Source organism: Anolis carolinensis, chromosome 3 (genome assembly GCF_035594765.1).
Source record: "Anolis carolinensis isolate JA03-04 chromosome 3, rAnoCar3.1.pri, whole genome shotgun sequence".
NCBI lineage: Eukaryota > Metazoa > Chordata > Lepidosauria > Squamata > Dactyloidae > Anolis > Anolis carolinensis.
In genome coordinates this window covers 266,761,094-266,782,891 of record NC_085843.1, presented here as the reverse complement: position 1 = coordinate 266,782,891, position 21,798 = coordinate 266,761,094, and positions in this window count along the sequence as shown.

Here is a 21,798-nt window from a genome sequence, read left to right as displayed (position 1 = left end):
ATAATGGATGCAAAAAAAAAGACAACACATTTTATGGGGAATGGTCACCTCTTATTGATTATATCATCAAAAATGTGCAGCCACTCCAACTACCGGGTGGTCAGTTGAACATCTGGAAGGACATTTTTCATTTTGATTCTCCTCTCCAACCTGATGTGCACCCAATGAATTCTACAGACAGATCACATGAATCAAGTATGAACAAATTGCTTTCTGTTCCATTTTTAGCTGACACAAATGGGGAAAAGCAATTTGTTCTTTCTCTATCTATGTTTATGTTTGTCTTCATAATGTGTTTGTTCTTATTTCTCATGAAGAAAATTTCCTTAAATATTTTTTAAATAATAAGTATGTTTGTGTGCATGTGTATTTAATCTGTACTGGCTTAATAATTTGTAAACCACCTGAAGTTAACCCAAAGAAGCATTTAAAAGACATACAGTGCATAACATTATCTTCTAAAGCTGGGAAAGGCTGACACCGCTTGCTTTTGTTTGAGCCAAGTGGAAAGAAAAAGATTTGTCTCTCCTTTCTTTTGATGAAACACTACGAAGAAGAATTAGCACTGGCAGACCATGAATGGTCCTGGTTACATGAACATTGATTCAGTGCAAGTGGCATTTTGAGGAAATCAAAATACAGCCAGGATAGATAAGGAATTGAGCCGTGCTACAAATCCAGTTCTGATTATGTATGAGCAATATATGGATGGATTTCTGAGTTTTTGTGATACATAAAACAGGGTGTTGGCATAGAATACACATTCAAGCATGTAGAAAATCAGTCATGCTAGTAACCAAAGATTACTTACACAGAAATAAGTCCCATTGTATCTTGTCTGGCTATCAAAGTTTGCTGCAATAAGATAACAATTTCTGGAAGACAGGCCAAATTTTCTTCAGCCCAGACAACGAACAGGGCATTCAGTGAAATGGAAGTTGCAGATGAGAAATGTCCCATTTAATTGCAATAATGTGGTGACATAAAATCCAATTACCTAATAAAGGGCTGAGTGAATGAAAGTCATAGCCTGTGTTAAAACAACATGATGAAGATATCGGAGTAAATTGTTCCTTTCCCCTTGTGATATTTGATCATGTACTACTGTAACATGCTGGCCCATTTTTTCTCTTCTGTAGCAACATCAGCAACTTAGAAGTCACTTATCACCCATTATAGAAAAAGTCCAGACAGCTCTGTTATCATGTATGTAAAACATTTTTGTACAACTAGCCAGATCTACACCTACAATCAGATTTTGTCTGAAGTGTACTTTGGAATGCAGTTATCATCTGGATTTTGCACTTCTCCGAATTTTATGACACAGATCCCAACTTTCAGAAAATACCAAAATGTGAATAAAATGCATATTTTAAGAGGTGGTGGAACAACACTGGTAATCCTTTCCACTCAGTTATTCCTTCTGAGTCCCTCTCTGTTGAGGAGCCAGCTCTATGTGCCATGTGATCTGTATTGCTCCCTCTAAAACTAGCATGCTGTCCTTTGGTTGCCAATGTGGAAGAAAGAATCAATTGCCAGTCCAGTTTGTCTCTGTGTCTGTGTGGAATGGGAGATACAGGTATGCAAGGAATAGCCTTGCATGTCACTCCTGGCAGCAAAATACCTTGGCCTGGTCTTGTTTTAGATAATACAGGTATATTTCAGTTATCATGATGTTCCTGGGTGTTACATTTTTAACAGAAAATCTGGTACCAATGGCAGAAATAATGTGGGAAGATAAGGGATAGGCTCCTACATCACAAAAAAGAAAGAGCAGTTTAACATTCCTCAGAATACCTCACTAACATTAATAGTATGCAAATGTGAAATGAAAGAAGCAGATGAGGTGAACTTTCTATAAGTAAACAAAGATTTTAAAAACTTGAGAAACCACTTGGAAACTTCCTCAAAAATGCATCTGGAGATTGTGCCCCCTCATTCCCCGCATTTTCACCAACTGTCATTCTTTTATACTTTATTTTTCTGATGAGAGAAGGCTTAGTTGGCCTACACTTTTCTTTCTATTTTTTCTTTTTACACATGATTTGTAAACTGAGGTTTTCTTATATGCACTGCAAGAGAAAATGTATTGTAAAATATATTTATGAATGTATATTCTAAGAAATGTTTACACTTTGCAAATTCATGCATTAATAAAATGAAAAGGAAATAGACCTGTTTATTTAAGGGAAATAGATCTGTATATATAGCTGTGAATTTATGTGCTATAGAGAGAGATAAAGGAAACAACAACATGGAGCTCCTTGCTGCCCAGCCATGCCATTGGGCACCTTTCATCAGCCCTTGTTTTGGAGTCTATAATGCACTTTGCATTTTGTGAAGCCAGTTGAGTGGAGCACATAATTTGGTTGAACTCAGACTTTCCTGCATCTTTTTAAATATTATGCATACCTCTCAATATGAGCTACAGTGTGCATTGGTGGAATGCGCTTTGTGGCCACTGCGGTTTTGAGTCATCTCAAAACTGCATTATAGTGTTAGTGTTTATGAGGCCAGAGAGAGAGAGAGGAAGGGAAGGAAAATCCTGGTTCATGTAAGTCAACCATTGGATTTTGATTGTTTAGACACAGAGTTGCCAGGTTTTCAATTTATGAGCTCCAGTGGTGCAGCTCCTTTTTAATTATTAAATGCTACATCCCACTGGCCCATGTAACAAATAAACTCTCTTCCCATTCAGATTGTTGTTACCACAGCACAGTGCAAGGCAGCAGCATGAGACATGGAGCATGTGCCAGCTCTTGCTGTGGAAGCCACAGCCTTCTAACTGTAACCAAAAGTTTCATTCCCAGTGCAAAAATGTGAAGCCTTATCTCATTAACATAAACAATGCAATTTTTTAAAGACGCAGTTATTGAGGGGGGGAAGATTAGACAGATCTTATTATTTGTAGCCTTTTACTTCCAAATTTTTGCTGTTTCCCCCCTGCAGCAGACATTATAAAAATAGACATCCGCTTAAGCAGAGTTCTTAGCGAGAGCTGGATGTTTTCCCCTTCTCCTCAGCTGTGTATAATTTTCCATGTACTGCAGTCAGTTCCTGGCCCGCTGACAAAGTTGGTCAAAGGGGAAGACAGAAACATGGGCCAATGAAACATGAGAAGAATGTAATGAACTAGGACTGCAGTTCGTGCTCTTAGATGCATCTCTAAAGAGTTCTTCCTTGTCTGTTTATCCTGCATTAACAGGTCTGTGCAATGCAAGAGGCATTGTAGCAGGCTACTGAAGGATTGTCCCACAGCTAAGGTTTCTCTTTGTACACAGATGCAAAGGTGTTTTAGAAACTCAGAACTCCCTGAAGAAGTATGAGGCATACTGCCAAGTGCAATCCACAAAGACAGGTAAACAGCTAATTGAGCTGAGCATGATTTTCTTTTTTTTTAAAAGCTTCCTTTATGCTGGCAATTCAAGATGGTGTTTTGCGAGTCTTTTGTAGGATGCAACATCTGCTGCCCTCCTGCCTGCAAAAACACATACCCATTTTTTTTTAAAAAAAGCTAATTAGTGGAGTGCCAATTGTGTGAACACTTTGTCAATAACTATACATCACAGGCAAAGTAGATAAAGGAATTTCCTTTTAACAGCCTCATCCCATAGCCATTTGGAAGATATGACTTCGTGAGCAACAAAAGAGGCAAGAAAGAAGCAACAGATAAAAAAAAGATGGTTGGACAACAGTGGGCAGTGCCTCAAGTTAGCTAATAAATGCCTAGCACTTACTATTACAGCCCATTCTTCAATCAGCACTGGAGTCTTGAGATTAATCTAGAGAGGCTAGAAACCCCAAGTTCATCATGAATTCATTTCTGGCTTTTCCCACAACTTCTTCTGACTTCTGGCAAGTACCACAGTTTTTTTAGAAAGAAAAGTTAAGCTCGGTTGCCATGAGTGTTTCGTGCTGTATTGTTATGTTCCAACAGCGTTCTCTCCCAATATTTTGCCTGCATATGTGACTATTGGAATGTGGAGTGTTCAGGGTGGGAGAAAGAACCTTTGTCTGTTTGAAGCAAGTGGGAATGTTGCAATTAGCAAGCTTGAATTAGCATTTGAGTAGCCATGAAGTTTGCAGTCAATCAGTGAAGGTATCTGCATAGAGGTGAGTGTGTGTTCATTCACTCAGTCGTCTCCGACTCTTCATGACCTCATGGACCAGTCCACACCAGAGCTCCCTGTTGGCCATTGCTGCCCCCAGGTAGTCCAGCCTTTATTGCCTGGAGGCTTCCTCTTTTTGGGAGGTGTTAACTGGCCCTTGATTGTTTGTTATGTGGAGTTCTCCTGTTTCTGAGTGATGTTCATTATTTACTGTCTTGATTCTGGTGTTTTTTTTTAATGCTGGTAATCAGAAATCTGCAGATGTTTTGAATATCAACTCCCAGAAATCACAGCCAGCTTACCAGTCATTTGGAATAATGGGAGCTGAAGTCCAAAACACCTGGAGGACCAAAGGTTGGGAACTACTGCTCTAGAGCAATGGTTCTCAACCTGTGGGCTCTCAGCTGTTTTGGCCTTCAACTTCCAGAAATCCCAACAGCTGGAAAAACTGGCTGGGATTTCTGGGAGTTGTAGGCCAAAACATCTGGGGACCCATAGGTTGAGTACCACTGATATAAAGTGACATCTGGACTTGGGTTTGATTTGGATCAACATACTGTCCAGATGGAACACAGGCATCATCTCTCCTTCCTTGAAGTCATCAATACAGGGAAAGGGGATGAAGAATGCCCATGTTACAGCCGGTTCCAGCCTGCCATGGAGCTCTGTCCAGTCTCCCGGCTGTTGCAGGCACCCTGTTTTGATATCACCACAAGGCATCCATGAGACCACTAAGGAGGAGGTATTTCCTCCTCTTTTTTAGCTTGGATAGAGCTCTGTGGCCAGATAAGAGCAATAGTGGTGATATGGAGTGCAAACCAGTGGAGCCAATACTGGACCACAGTGAGTTTGGAACCACAGTGAGTTTGGCCAGGTGTGTCTGGCTCCCTCTGGGGCCTGTCTAAAGCAATGATATATATTCGCTTTTCAAACTGTGGAAGCCATATCTCAGTGTCATGGATTGTTAACTCCTCACTATATCCCTGTTAGGTCAATGAAAGTATCATACCTCAAACTCTGGAAATCTTCTGTTGAGAATAAAGAGATGAATCAATTGTATGACTCAATATGAAACCACTTCCTATGTCCCTGATCACCCATAATGCCTCAGTGGAGGGTCTCTTTAAGTCTCTGGAGGAAATTTAAATGTGGGTACTGAGTGGAACACTGCTTCTGTCCCTGTAGCTGTCAGATAAACACACAGATGTAGAAAGATACATTTTTTTCTGATAGACCTCAGGTCTAACATTTGTTCTGCTATGGATTTCTGTGCCTGCAATCTGCCTAGTGCTGTCAATTTGGGAATCCACATTCCTCAGGAGAACCATCTTCAAGGTGGTTTGCTTGAGAGCTCAGATAGCCAGGGGAGACCTCTGAGGAAGCTTCTCATCTGTGGCTGAAAGTCCAACATATGTTTCAGCTTCCTTTTCATTCACCCCTCCTTCCTGCCTGTGTTATTTTCATTCTGGACTTGTGGATGTTTGATTCAAAATAAAATTTCATTGGTTCCTGTAGCCTTTTGTAAAGGGGGTATCATTACTTTTTCATCACAAGATCCTCCTATACAAAATTAATTTTAATCGACTTATGTCACCTCCATTTAGTACACTCTACAAAGATTAATAGAAATACAATGGCATGGGTCTTTTCTGATAAAGCACACCGCCTGCAATTATTCATTATTAAATATGTACGTGCAAATTTCAGTCCCATCAGAAATGATGCTTCAGCTTAATTAACTTTGATTTATGAACTAGCAGGCAATGACTATACGAGTGGGCAGATTATTCAGTTAGATAATGCTCTCCCACATTGCTAGGCAATAAGCAGTAGTAAAATATTCCACACCTTAGTCATGTAGCTTTCCTAATAAGCCTACAAAAATGTCACAAGTAAATTCTGAGCCTTTGAATTAAAGCACTAAAGACATCATCTATGCATATCATCATCTATATAATTTACAGCAAATGTCTCTCAAGGCTGTTTTAAATTGCCCCATAAGGTCTTTGTTACTATGTAGCACAGTACTGGTATTCAGACATGGTGATGACTGGAAATTATGCAACTAAGCTGAACATGTGGCAAAATGAATTCATACAGAGTGGCGAATGTTGGGGTTGTCTTCTTCTGGGACTGGGAATATTTCTTCCATTTTGTTCTCTAATAGTTCCTCTGGTTCCCTCCCTTCTGAGAATGTAGATATGTTTTCCACGTTTTGAGTAGATGTCCTTTTTGAGTCTTCAAGTGGCCTACATAATGTAATAATATAATATTATACGATACTAATATTATAATACATTGTATATACATGTAATATTAATAATAATATTATGATGTAATACAATGTAATAATAATTATAATTGACTATTATAATTGTATATTTATATTACATGCAATATTACTGATAATATTGCGATATAGTTGTATAATATAATATATTGTATGTATATATACTTGTAAACCGCCCTGAGTCCCCTTCGGGGTGAGAAGGGCGGTATATAAATGTCGCAAATAAATAAATAAATAAATAAATACAATAGATCCTCTACTTTCATGAAGGTTTGGGGTTCAGGACACCCACAGAAATGGAAAAGCCATAAGACCCCCCCCCCCCCAAATACATTTATTTATTTATTTATTCTGAAGAGAACATATCTCTAGGAACCTCTAAGTCCTCCAGCAGGACTCTATGGTGAACTTCTGCTGGGCATTGGTCATATAATTTTGTTGAAGAACTAGAGATTTCTAGAGAAGTGTTATCTCTAGGTCCTCCAGTATGATTATGAATTTAACCATAGTCATGCTGGAGGACCTAGTTATTCCTAGAGAGAACATATTAATCTAATTTGTAAGAACATTAAATTAGTAAAAGTTAAACCTTCAGATGTGGAGAGTCAATTATCTTTATAAAACATAGGAGACAGAGCAAGATCCACCTAGTCCAAGCAAACCTATAAACCAAACAAACAGAATTGGCTTGAGATAATGGTCTGATGTCGCTTTCAACAAGGCAATCGCTGCCCTATTCATGCAGACCCTGATGTTGTTTTGCCTGCATTTGTCACTCTCCCCTTAAACTTCCTCAGGTTCACTCTGCTTCATGTTCTCACTGCATTATGGTTTAATGAGGAAAGTGTGTGAAACCTGCTCTAGATGTGGATCATATGCCATTTGATTGCTGCAACTTCCAGTTCTTTGTGTTAATTTGCATATGTCATGCATACAGCCCTTGTTAAAATATTGCCAAAACAGATCTTCACAGGACTAAATGCATCCAGATTTTTAAAATAATACTTTTGTTAAAATAGATACTTGTATAAAACCATGAAAGGAGTGTACAGAAAGAGTAATACAGAAAAAAGAACTAAGTTACAAAATGACAAACCTCAAAAATGTTATTAAAATGTACATATGTATAGAAAAAAATTAAGCGGGAGGAAAAACATAATGACTTCCAACTTTGGTACTGATGGTTAAGATGTTATACTCTCTTACATCCTCTGCCATAAGAGCTTATATTAAATTTCTACAATCTAACTAATCTTTACTAATCTTCAAAGCCTAATATTGATAGTTTCCCCCACTGGTCCTGCAAAAAAAGACAATTAGCAATTCTCAATCTTTGTTAAACTACTCAATGATTTTTCTCTAATTAAAGTCTGCATCCAGATGTTTTACTCTTGTGTATTGATAGAGCAGTGCAAAGAGGTACTCTTGACACAACTCTATATATCATATTTTCTTATAGTGTTTTATTCATGTTTGCTGGCAGTGTTTTATTAATACCACTTGCATGAATGACCTGAAGGAAATGAGTAGCAAAATGCTATTACTGTATTCCAAATGCTGTTAAACAAATTTAAGAAATTAAAAATCTGACAAGACATGGATGGGTTTCCACTGAAAAAGCCAGGTCAAATAATTTAGAACTACAAAATCTGAATGATATCTGATTGAGAAGAACTTCTAATTAGGCATCATGATTTTTTTCTTTAGTTCATTTCTTGATAAGCAAACTGTCACATTGGTAAAATTTGCAAATTTCTCAATAAATGGGGCAAATTTAGATTTTGTACTAAATTTTGTCTGCTATGTGGAGTGAAATAGCCAAAAGATGTATAACATAAGATAAAAGGTAAAGGTTTTCCCTGATGTTAGGTCCAGTCGTGACCGACTCTGGGGGTTGGTGCTCATCTCCATTTCTAAGCTGAAGAGCTGGCGTTGTCCGCAGACACCTCCAAGGTCATGTGGCCGGCATGACTGCATGGAGCGCTGTTACCTTCCCGCCGGAGCAGTACCTATTGATCTACTCACATTGGCATGTTTTCGAACTGCTAGGTTGGCAGGAGCTGGAGCTAACAGCGGCAGCTCCTGCCGCTCCTGGGGTTTGAACCTGGGTTCTCTGGTGGTAAACCCATTTTGGCACAGCTGGGGGGTCCTTGCCTAGCCCTGCTTGTTCCCACACAAAATCCTTTTCTGAAACTTTTTGAAGTTCTTTTCAGCTGTACTGTGCAATGAGGAGAAGTTATGGGAGATGTAATGTCCTTTCCAGTCACTAAACAAAAATTATCCCTATCTCCTCTTCTCAGCTACAAAGACAAAACAGAGATCACAACATCATTCAGCTTTCAATGGAATTGTCAGTTTGACACTTTTTTCACTGCCATGGCAAAATGACATGGAATCCTGGGAGTTGTAGTTTCAGAAGGTCTTTAGCCTTCCCTGCCTTTTTGCTTGGAGCAATGCTGCCTCCTCAAAGACAGAGAAGACAAAAAATCTTGTGAAACCCCAACTCCAGGTTCCATAGCATTCAGCCATGGCTGTTAAAGTGCTTTCAAGAGAGCGGGGGTTAGTTTTGTCTTTCGACATGAAAAGGAAGGGGTTCATTGTCCTACCTCCCACTCCTGTTGTGTACTGCCTCAGAACATCCAGCTGCAAGAAGGTTTGCCCCATTGTATAGGAAAAAAATGCACTACAGAGGTCCAGGGAGGAGGATAAAGATGGGAGTTTCCATTAAAAAACTACTGTTCACCTATGCTTTGCCTATGAATTTTTTATGAAATGAGGTGACATCATGTGGTGGGATCTGCTTTCATGCATAGGTGAGGAGGCTGCAATTCATCTTGAAAAGGTATGTCTTTGGCTGGATCCACACTACCCTATATCCCAGGATTTGATTCCAGATAATTTGCTTATCCCAGATTTTCTGGCAGTGTAGAGTGAGATAATAGGTCCCAGGTTCAAACCCCGGGAGCTGCGTGAGCGGCTGCTGTTAGCTCCAGCTCCTGCCAACCTAGCAGTTCGAAAACATGCCAATGTGAGTAGATCAATAGGTACCGCTCCGGTGGGAAGGTAACGGCACTCCATGCAGTCATGCTGGCCACATGACCTTGGAGGGCTCTACGGACAACGCCGGCTCTTTGGCTTAGAAATGGAGATGAGCACCAACCCCCAGAGTCGGTCATGGCTGGACTTAACATCAGGGGAAACCTTTACTTTTACCTTTTAGAGTGAGATAATACATTTCAAATCAGATAATCTGGCATGAAATCCAGCCACAATGTCCTAAATTTGCCCCTTATTACGGTACAGTACCTTATGTAAACAGAAGAACAAGAACAAGAAACATCATGACATAAATATATTTGAAAACATGATGATTTTTTGTTCAAGAATAAATGTATATTATTGTTCATGAAAAAATAAGACATCCCCTGAAAATAAATCTGTCACATCTTTTGGAGCCAAAATTAATACAAGGCCCTGTTTTATTTTATTGTATTTTTTTGGGGGGGGGGGGATGTCAGGATACTACCTTAGAGTGTGGTATATTGGAGGTTTTTAAATAGAGACTGGATGACTGGATGACTATTTGTTGGAAGTGCTTTGAATTCTGCATGGCATGGGATTGGACTGGGTGGTCCTTGTGGTCTCTTCCATCTCTATGATTCTATGATCTTTAAAGTTACAAGCAACAAGTAGAAAAATAAACCCCACTGACTCCCTAGAGATCAGTGTCCCATTTGACTGTACTAGACAACTGTTTCTCTGAAGTTACAGAAGGAAAGAAAGGAGGAAGAGATGGGATCGCTGGATGAAGAGAGAGAATCTTAGAGTAAAACCCAGATTGGACATATTTCTTGTTGCAGCTTCTTAATCATGAAATAAGTTAAATTATGACAAGTGAATGGTTATATGAGTCCAACCTGCTTTCCTGCCTTGGCTTCACACTTAATGAAGGATTTTAAGCACAGACTGCAGGAAGTCTTCTGCTTAAATGACATCAATTCAGTAATTTAGAGTCATAGTTGCTATATGTAGAAAATTCAGTCAAATAGTCCAGTACTTCTGATTTGGTTATGTGAGAAGTAAAGTGCTTTGGCATACTGCAACATGACATTCACTTCTATGGTTTTCAAATAAGAAGAATGTTAATGTACCAGAAGCAATATTGTCAAATTTGTTATAGATGAGAAATGTTGACAACACTCTTGTATGATTCAATATGTTGTGTATTGTATTATGTATTCTTGTATGTATTTGAATGTTCTTTCTCAGTTTACCCTAGTTTTCTGTTCTTTTTCCCTACCAAGTTTTTTTTACCTTCCAGGATGTGGTTAATGGGTGGCTAGTCCAAGAGTGAGCTGGCAAAAAGGTGATGGAAGCTAAATGCTTTGTGTGAGGAAAGGAAAGGCTGACAACAAAGCACACTGCTGAGAAAGCAAGTTCTGGTTTTCAGCAGAGTTGACAATGTAAAGAACATTTGCACAACAACACTTGACATCCCTCTGATATTTGAGCTGCATACAAGAAAACCATCATAAAAAGAATACTTTTGAATAACTCTGACTCTTGTACTAGTCAACCAGATTTGAAAACATATTCAGCCTCTCAAAATAAATCCTTTGAATCATTGCCTTTTTGTAATGTTAAATTGCAATCTCTTATCTCTGCCACATTTTGTATTTTGTGCTGCTAAGAGCCCTAAGTACCTTGAAGGCACCAGATCCTGTTTGATCTTGGAAGCTGAATAGGATAATCTCTGGTTAGTTCTTGCATGGGAGACTGTCAACAAAAATACCAGATACTGTAGGTTCTATTTCAAAGGAAAGAACTGTCAACTTCTAATTAGGCATCATGATTTTTTTCTTTAGTTCATTTCTTGATAAGCAAACTGTCACATTGGACCTATGCTGGAAAATGTAAATGTAGTGGACTTGCCCAAAGGCTAAAGATTTTTGGATAAATATTCATAGTTATATGGAAATCATATAAAAAAACAAAACAACATTGAAACCAGAAACCTCTTTATTAGGATTATTAGACAAGCAAACACTGAAACACCAGGAAAGAATCTTCCTCTATATGACAACAGCAGCAAGAATTGAATATGCAAAATTTATGGAAGCAAATAAACTATACCAACAATAGCTGATTGGATCACAAAGGTTTTTGAAATGGCCAAAATGGACAAATTAACCTTAATTTTACAACGACCTAATCCACAGAATTGGCAAGAAGAATGGAAACCTTTTATGGACTTTATAAAAAAATCAGAAGATGATGGTCATAACAGGATTTGTGGACTAATAATAATATGAATAATATATGAATATATTCTGTATTCTAAAACTCAAATTATTGAAGACAATGGATGGGCTAATATAAGAGAAATGTATATAATTTCAATGATCTGGATATTATATATATATACACACACACATACGTAAATACAGAATCTGCATAGACGATAGACTATAATACGTGTTTACATATATGTTACTAACTAACAAAAGAAACCAACTCTGGGATGTGTGAACAGATGGATATTATTAAAACTAGGGGGAAAGCAAAGTATGTATATGTAAATTGATAAAATAAATAGAACACTTATTATGCAGGCTTGGAGAAGAAAAGAAAAAGATGGGATAATGCAAGAAGACAGAAGATTAATGTGGACACCAGATGACAAAAATCTACTTGTTCTTGGAATAGAAGATATTGTAGATGGAATATCTTTATATGATAGAGAATATGTATAATAATACCCCCACCTCATCCCTAGCGATACAATAGACTCCTGTGTAGATTTAGTTTACTAACAAAACTTACATATCATACTTTTCTTTATTTCCCATTCTTTTTTCTCCCCCATCCCTTTCTATTTGTGATATAAAACTGTGAAAATGAAATTAAAAATTTGTAAAAGGCTAAAGAAAAGAAAAGAAACATGGCAAACAATCTTGGATATATTTTGGCACTTAATATGATGCCTTTTGCTTCCTCTGGGTGAAATTTTTTTATATCTATTCCCATGCCTATTACCCATTGTTTTTTTTTCTCTCAACACCATTACGTTATATAGAAACTGTATTTTTAATTTACACATAATTGGAATTTTGTGGTAAAATGTGATTGATTTGCCTCTAGGTGGCATAAGAGCACTTCCAACCAAGCAACCAGGAATATGTTCAAAATATTGTAGTATTATTTCTCAATTTCTGAAGTGGCTGGGCTGGCATCACTAATCTGGCACTCTTGTTTAGGAGTGAAGTTCTGAGTATGACTGCATGTTCAGATAAACAATTTAGGTCAAATGTCAATACTGGTACTAATAATATCAACCAAGCAGTCTGAGTAGGGATGAATGCTTCGCAGAACATGGCCGATAATAAACCTGTAAGAGCCTTTTGCAAACACTCCCTTTATTTCCCACTATTTTATTTCTATTTAATTAAAACATGAACATTTTCAAGGCAGTTATCATCAATGTATCATTTATAAGAGCCAATAAGAGAAAAACATGATTTCATCAGCATTACAAATAATAAATTCTATTTTGTCAACTGTGATTAGCCACCACTCACCTCCAAAGTTCAACTGAAATAATCATATTTTCATATTTTGGGGTGGTTGGGTTTTTTTTTTTTGCAAAATATTTTCCCAAATAAACATAAACGGAAGAAGAAGAAGAAGAAGAAGAAGAAGAAGAAGAAGAAGAAGAAGAAGAAGAAGAAGTTGTTGTTGTTGTAAATCATATTCTCAATGCTATCTTGAAAATTTAAGAGTGTTCTTTATATCCCTATGTTACAGAAGCTAACTTTGGAAGATATCATGCAGTCATGACCACGTTGCTTGATATTAATCACAGGACAACAACTTGTGGCCTCCAAGCTGTTGTTTGGGGCAGAATTCTCATTATCCTTTACCATGAGATGTCATTTTGGAATGTAGATGTGAGCTCAAGGACATACAAGGGCCAAAGTGATAACTTAGGATGCATCTGGACTATAGAATTAATGCAGCTTGACAATAAGTTAATTGCCATGTCCCAATACTATGGAATCACAGGATTTATAGTTTGGGGAGGCACCAGCAATTTTTGGCAGAAAAAGCTAAAGACCTTGTAAATGATAAGTCTCATGATTCTATAGCTTTGTGTCATGGCAGTTAAAGTTGTGTCAATCTGCATTAACTCTACAGTGTAGATACATCCTTAATTGAAAGTGAAAAAGAAATAAATTAGACTGCGAAATTTGGTAAAATCCTTTCTTGAGTTTCTGTGCAAGTACAATGAGTGAACATTTAGTCAAAGAAATCTACAAAACAGTCAACTGTGTTCAGACTGTACAACATGGAAATTGGGATGGTTGTGATGTCAGCAAGTGAAGTCCCTTGCATGGAAATGCCAACTTATCAAAGCATTTAGGATATCAAAGCATTTAGCATTGGCTGGGGTTAGGGGCACAGGTCTCTGTGAAAGTGAAAAATTGCAAATAACAAAGTTGCTATTTTTTTTACTCAAGAAAACACTTCTCTGGGAATTTCTGTGGCTTTTAGCTCATTTCTGTTATTAACATCTACTGGACATTGAGCATAGAATTGCACTGGGGGACCCAGAGATTCCTAAAGAGACGTTCTCTCTACAAACTCCTAGGTCCTCCAGCATGACTGGGTGAAGTTGACCATAGAGTCACACTTGAGGTTTCTAGAGAGACTGTTTTAATAAAATCTGCAAAAGTTAAAATTGTAGACGTGGAATTCTGCTTACACATTCAGTTTGGTGTCGACTATGATATTTCCCCATGTAGCCCAGTATCCAGGATATGCTTTTAGAATAAAAGGACAAACTTATTGTTTACTTGGAAAGAGCTTACTTCCAAGTATGGATTGTTTCCTGGCTTTTGGTTTTATAAACTGTATAAATCTCAACAGCTGGAAATCCATTGGTCTTTTTATCATAATAATCCCTTGCATTAAGAAGACGGAATAGCTGAAAATAACATTGCATTTCAGCCTTTTCTGATAATAACATTCAAAGTAGTGTTACATGAAATAGTATCCATTTTAATTAACATTTCAACTCAAGGTGAGTCTTGTCTATAAAAAAAGTTTCATGAATTTCCCAGGGTTTATGGCTAAGAACTGTTCTTTCAACAGCAACAACAAATTTTGCAAAATATAAAAATACAGTTCTATTATGTGGTGTTAGAACAGATAATGAATATGAATAAAATATGATTTTATTCAATTATATTTTTATGGCTATTGTAATTGGTTTTCTTGATGGAAAAAATGTAAAAGATGTTTTATAGTAGAACTTTTCTTGGCATCCAATGAATATCTCTTGTTTGTTTTCTCTATTCTTTCAATGTAGTAGGGTGACCATTGTTTACTCTCCCAGGAGAGAGCAACTGAACCAAGTGAAAAATTGGAAAATTGGAAATACTTGTTCTGCCACTGGTCCTTAGCAATATGAAGTAAAAGCAGGTCTGTTAAAGATAAATTCAAAGTAATTGAAAAAGTGGAGGGGGACTCTAGGTCATTTCTATCAGTTTATCTTGACATTAGTAAACATTCTAACTAGGATTGAGCCAAACATTTTTCTAGTTTTTATATTTTGTGTGGAATTAGCATCTTTGAGACAGTCAGGTTTTCAAAAAACAACAAATAACTACCAAATGTTCACAGTTTTTCTATGCTTTCCAACCTGCTTTCTCTCTTAGCCCTAACGTGCTTAATGCAACTATTCCTCTTGCTATTTTTCCTCTTTTACTTTGCCCGTACTCTCTTCGGTATCAAACATCCTTACATCCCTTTGATCTGCAATTTATTCTGGAATTTTGTCCATTCCAGATCCCAGATTATATAACAGTGGAGACTCACATAATCCAGTTCAAAGCAGATAACCTGGGATATATGTTTATTTATTGTGTCAGAGGTGAACTGAGGGTACAGTTGTAATGTATTTAAAAACAAAAACGAAGTTTAAAAATTGGCATTATACTAAATGTTCTTTGATCAGTAGCTGGCCACTTGGAGTGCCTCTGGTGTTGTTATAAGAAGGTCCTCCAATGTGCATGTGGCAGGGCTCAGGCTACATTGTAATAGGTGGTCTGCAGTTTGCTTTTCTCCACACTTGCATATTGTGGACTCCACTTTGTCACCCTATTTCTTAAGGTTGGCTCTGGATCTCATGGTGTCAGAGTGTAGTATGTTCAGCGCCTTCCAAGACACCTAATCTTCTGTGTGCCCAGGGGGGAGTCTCTCATTCAGTATTAGCCATGGCTTGAAATTCCAGGTTTAGTCTGCCACTTTTTGACTCTCACTTGCTGAGGTGTTCCTGCGAATATCTCTGTAGATCTTATAAAACTATTTCTTGATTTAAAGCATTGGTGTGCTGGCTGATATCCGAACAGGTGATGGGCTGGAGATGTCACTGCCTTGGTCCTTTCATTATTGACCGCTACTTCCTGGAGGATGTCAGGTGATTTCAATACTAGCTAAACAGTGTAATTTCTCCAGTGGTGTGGAGTGTAGACATCCGATGATAATGCAGTATGTCTCATCCACTGTTTTAACATGGTGTGATGTGTTCCACACTGGGCATGCCTATTCAGCAGATCAGATCCTGGGATATAAGGGCAGTGTAGAAGGGGTCTATGAAGAAGCACCATTAACAATATCACTCCCATAAGAAAGTATGAAATTGTCCATTGAATTATCACATGTTCCTTGTCATATGAGTACTGCAACCAGCATACCGTATATGTAATTGACCAAAATGTGTAAGTATAGGTCATGGTCATACTGTAAGTTGTGTCATATATATGTCAATGAGGACTGTATGCAAATGACGACATTCACACTCTGACAAAACCTGAGAGAACATTATTTTCTAAATATTTATTGAACATATCATCTGGTTTGATTCTCAAATTACAAACATAGATGCAGACCTCAAGAAACTGATGGGACTCCTATTATTTGTTCGAATTAGAGTGTACTCATTGAATCAATGGAATATGTTGACTCATCAGTCAACAATTTAATCAGTGGGTTTCCTCTAGTAAGAACTTACCAGCAAGATTTAGGTCAGAGTATATGAGTGAAAGGGAGAACTAATTAAACGTATTAAAACTGAGATAAGTGAATGCTTACTGGCCAATCCAGTACTTTTGGAAAGAACTCTTGCTGAGGGACCAAAATGTTTCTGCAGTTCTAGTTTAAAGTGGCTTTTGTGGACGAGATTGCCTTGCCACCCCAATGTTGTGTTACTGTTGCCACTAATTTAGGTTGGGAAAAATCTGAGTGCTGGGACAACACATGCTGCTGAGAGCTTCAATGGGCATTGGTGCTGGTGAATTTGTGTGTCCCCTTGGATACAAGGAAGTGGCAAGGGTGGGGTCAGGGGCCAGCAGTTGAAAAGGCTGGAAGCTAAGTGGTGAAGGGAGGGTGATGGGAGATGAATGCCCTGCTAAGTGCCTTTTTGAACAGAGAAGCAGATAGCCACTTATAAGAAGAAATGGTTGAGCAGTCAGCATTTCCCCATGGAAGAAATCCCTCTAGAACTGTCCTGTTTTTGGGATCATTACACCAACCCCAGGGAAAAAGACGTGAAATTACATTGATGGAAGCTACCAGGTCAGGAGCTGGCCAGGCAGAAGAGGAGATGAGTGGAGTAACTTGAAAAGGCATAAGAGGTGTTACAACAGAGCCAAGGCATTCAAGTAGCACTTTAACCATCTAGTGGCTACTCATTAGTGCCATAACAGAGACTCTGGTCTCTTTACCCCTTCACTTGAAGGAGATTTGAATTTGTGTTGTTGAAGGCTTTCATGGCCGGAGTCACAGGGTTGTTGTATGTTTTCCGGGCTGTATGGCCATGTTCCAGAAGTATTCTCTCCTGACGTTTCACCCACATCTATGGCAGGCATCCTCAGAGATTGTGAGGTATGGAGAAACTAAGCAAGGAAGGTTTATATATCTGTGGAAAGTCTAGGGTGAGTGAAGAACTCTTGTCAGTTGGAGGCCAGTGTGAATGTTTTAATTAATCACCTAAATTAGCATTTACAGCATTTATATTCTGCCCTTCTCACGGTGTCCAGGTTGGTTCATCAAGTGCTCTGCTATGGCTGATTTCTCTGTTTGAGTTAGTCTGCAGTGCCTTTGGGCAATGCTGCATTTGGTGGTCCCTATGTAGACTTGCTCTCAGCTGCATGGTATAAGGTAGACTCCTGCAGAGATGAGAGGAGAGTATTAAAAAACTCAAAAATGAACTTTCCACAGATATATAAACTTCCCGTGCTTGGTTTCTCCATACCTCATAACCTCTGAGGATGTCTGCCATAGATGTGGGCAAAACATCAGGAGAGAAACATGGCCATACAGCCCGGAAAACATACAACCACCCTGAGATTTGAATTCTATGGCTATGAATAAAAACTAATGTCTGATCATGGGACTACAGCTTAATGTTCAGGTGATCCTGATACTCTTCAAGCTTGATAGCCTAATCCAGTGCCTACTCACCAAGGTCAAAATCCTGACCTATTTATTCAGCAATGAGGCGACTAATCCTATGGCTACTCCATGAAGCCGAGAGTCTGCTCTGTTGGTTACTTTTGTAAGACACTTCCCCTACCTAAGTATTGAAGATACTATGGACGTGTCCCCCTGGGCTGAGAAGGTATGTAAACATACTTTCACAAGTAGTTAAATCATCAACAAGTTGTTCCCTTTATGAAGAACAAGGAAGCAGGGAGGTTTGATGTACAACTCCTTATGGAAGCAGGCCCATTAGTTACAGGATGTTTTCAATTTGTTAGAAGTGTAAATGTTAGCCTTCTTCCCTGTTTCATAAACTTTGCTTTATCAAATTTCCAGGAGAAAATTGATATTACAGAATCAAGGAGGGCAAGATAATCTGAATAATTAAAAATAATAGGACAACCAGACTGCTAGATAACATGAGTAACCGTATTATCATTTGCTGCACATCTGATCCATGGATCTTACAAATAATGTTTTAACCTACAGCATTGTCCAGTGCCTTTATCTACAATAGAAAATTTGATGTGAGACTTTAACATCAGAAGTGGGAAAATATTCACAGCATATTTGCAATGTAGCAGCAGTTGTATTCTAGCAATTATATTTGAAATTCTACCACAGTGACTTAGCAAGTAAAAGGAGGAATGATGATGTGGATCCTGCTTTTGACTGTCGAGCCAGAGATTGCTCCCATCAACAAGAGAACAGACCCTTGTCATTCACATAGTTAGTAGATATTTTACAGCATGATTTTTAAAAGAAAAAAACCCAGGTAGTTCTTTAAAGCATCCTTTAGCTCAAAATAAAATACATAGATATAATCGTATTTGGTAGGTGCTTTTTAAAATAATTGTCTTTGTAGCTTATCTCTGTTGTTCATGAAGGAAAGCTATAATTACAGATATGATACCTGATTTCCATAGCTACAACATTCAAATTCAAGAAGAATTGTATGATAGCATATCATTTTAGAGATATGTTGCTCAGCTTGGCAAAGAACATAATGAGAGTCAATCATAAACAGTGTATTAAAATAATGTAACATATCCATCTCTGTGATTGTTATTTGTACACTAGAAAAGCAAAGAGAGCAGCATTCTGACTCTGTTCTGGTAGCATTTTGCCCACAAATCAGTCTGTTCAATTAAATTCTACCCATGCTGTTAATCCCTCACTATATATCACATTCTATACAAGTACTGTACACAATGTGGTAACTTCAATATTTTTTCTGGCTACAACTGTCATTTTAAACCATTAGCTACATGCATTGCGACTGATGAAAGATGAGACCAAAAATATCTGGAAGACATAACACTGGGAAAAACTAATCTATATTATTCTGGGTCAACATAACTATTACAGTGGTAATGCCCAATCTTGCTCTTGTACACTTTATGGAAAGAAAGATGTCTTTAGTGAGGATTAGAAGTTTCAATTGTATATGAAATTATCTATCAAACCCATAAATGTGTAAGATATGCACTTCTATGCAAACATTTGAACTTATCAAGAATTTGTGGGGTTTTCTTCTTTAGATAACTTCAAAAAGAGTCCAGATAGTCACCTACTAGTGATGCTTTAACTGGAGATCCTGCTCAAAGCAGGAGGTTGGATGTGAAGGGTCATGAGGTCTCTCCAAGTCATATGATTCTGTAATTTTACTGAGCAGTCTTGGGGAAGTTATATTCTTTAAGTCTAAGAGAAATAAAATATCAACTCCCTCTGAAGAAATTCTGCAAACAAAACCCCATAATAGGAATACCGTAAGTCAGAAATGATTTGAAGGTACACAACACCAAATTAATATAGAATAAAATGGGCTTAAAAAGTAATGATTCCAGCTAGGACCGCAGTTAAGAGAACCACGCTCTGTGAACATTCACTAAACCAGATCAGCCAGGACAGAAAAACAACCTCCCCAGGTTAAAGTTAAAGCCAAAGAGTTTAATTATGATTTGTCCAAAAATAATGTATGTACAAGCAATGTCAAAAGGTACAAGCATAAATTCACAGAAAAAATGCAAAACATTTTATACAGTTCTGACAGCAATTCAGACTTCCTATATCCTCCCCTGATTGGCTGAAAAGGAGGCAGGCTAGGATCTGCACCTGGATTGTGCGGAGGTTCCCTTGATGTCACAGCCCACAGGAGGAGATTTTCATGGTGAGAAGAAAGACGGCTGGTGGTTGGACAGGTTAAAGAGCCAATCCATTGCAGGGATGCCCCCTTGGGAGGACACAATTCAGGAGGAAATCGTGATGTGGATATGTTGATGAGTCCCTCATTAACTCAAATGTCTAGTTCTGTGTGAGACAAAGGGTGTAACACCCAAAGACAGAGGTGATTATTCTAGACAACCAAGAGCTTGGCTGTTGGCATATAGAAAGTTAATGAATTCATACCTCCTCTTACGTAGAAGCAGCAGACTCTCAGCCTCAAGTTAAATGGATAAACACCCTGAGTGTTGGCAAAGAGGAGCATTTATTTACATACACCATCATCTGATAGCTATCTGGCTTGGGAAACAGATGGAGGAATCCTGGCCATCATCTCCTTGAATGTTGAATGTTTTCAAGAAAACTTATGCTTCACAGTTATGAAATGAATGAGGAAGAAATCTGGCAGATCTCAAAAAAAAGGGGGAGGCTGCTATTGTTAAGATATTTATTATGTCTCTTGGATGATGTACAGTAGTGCTTTGTTTTATAAGTAAAAATCACCAGTTGTGAAAATCTATGGTTTTGCCATACCATAATATGGAGGGGAGGACATACTGTGGCACTTTAGATACACATAGTGCCAAAATGATTTTTGAGGCTCTCCATGTCCTTAGATTCCTTTATGAATTGAGTTTCCTAGGATGCATCTACACTATAGAATGAATGCAGTTTGAGACCACTTTAACTGTCATGGTTCAATGCTAAGGAATCTTGGGAGTTGTAGTTTTACAAGCCTTTAAGCCTTTTCTTTGCGCAGTAGTGCTGGAACCTCACCAAATGACAAATTCCAGGATTCTACAGCATTAAACTGTTGTAGTGGGGCCAAAATGTATTAATTATACAGTAGTTTTCTTTTTGAATAAGTTCCACACTCCCCTCCCTCCCCCGCCACACTCCATTCCTCATGTTGTTTGACATGCTGACCCTAGAACAGAAAACTGACTTGAAGATCTACTACAATTGCAAATATATTGCATGGTCCAAGAGATAAAAATTAGGTCTTGGCTGTCACCTGGTCTGCAATATGCCTCCTATGATATTAAGATGCACAGTAGTCTTGGGTGCTGCAGAGGAACAGACTGATTTTATTTGCCTGGCCGAAGTCAAGCGCTACAGATTTATGGACTTCTTCACTCACTGCACAATCTGACAGTTGCAGAACAGATGTATAGCCTCCAGGCTCTCTTATATTGCCAGAAACTGGTATCCAGCTGGGAACTGGGGGAGGATTTACAAAAGGGAGCAGGTTACCTAATAATAGCTCAAGGGAAAAAGTGTGTGTGTGTGTCAAAGAACAGACAAAAGAAGCTAAAAGAGATCGACAAATCTTCAACTTTCTTTTCCAAAGATGCTATAAATGCATTTGCCAAAGTCTGGTGGAATAATTTGTACCTTTCATACACTCATGATCTAGTTCATACTTGTTTCTTTATTCTGAGCCTTCTGGATTTGAGCTGTTGTGTCTGCATTTCCCAAGAATGGGCAGATCAAGATATGTAGTGTGTACCCTGTGAAATGAAATGCTGGACAAAGCTGGACAATCATCATTTATATAATAATGCCACGAAAGTCCAATGGGGAAGAGGATTTAACCTAGAACTGTGGTTCTCTACCTGTGGGTCTCCAGATGTT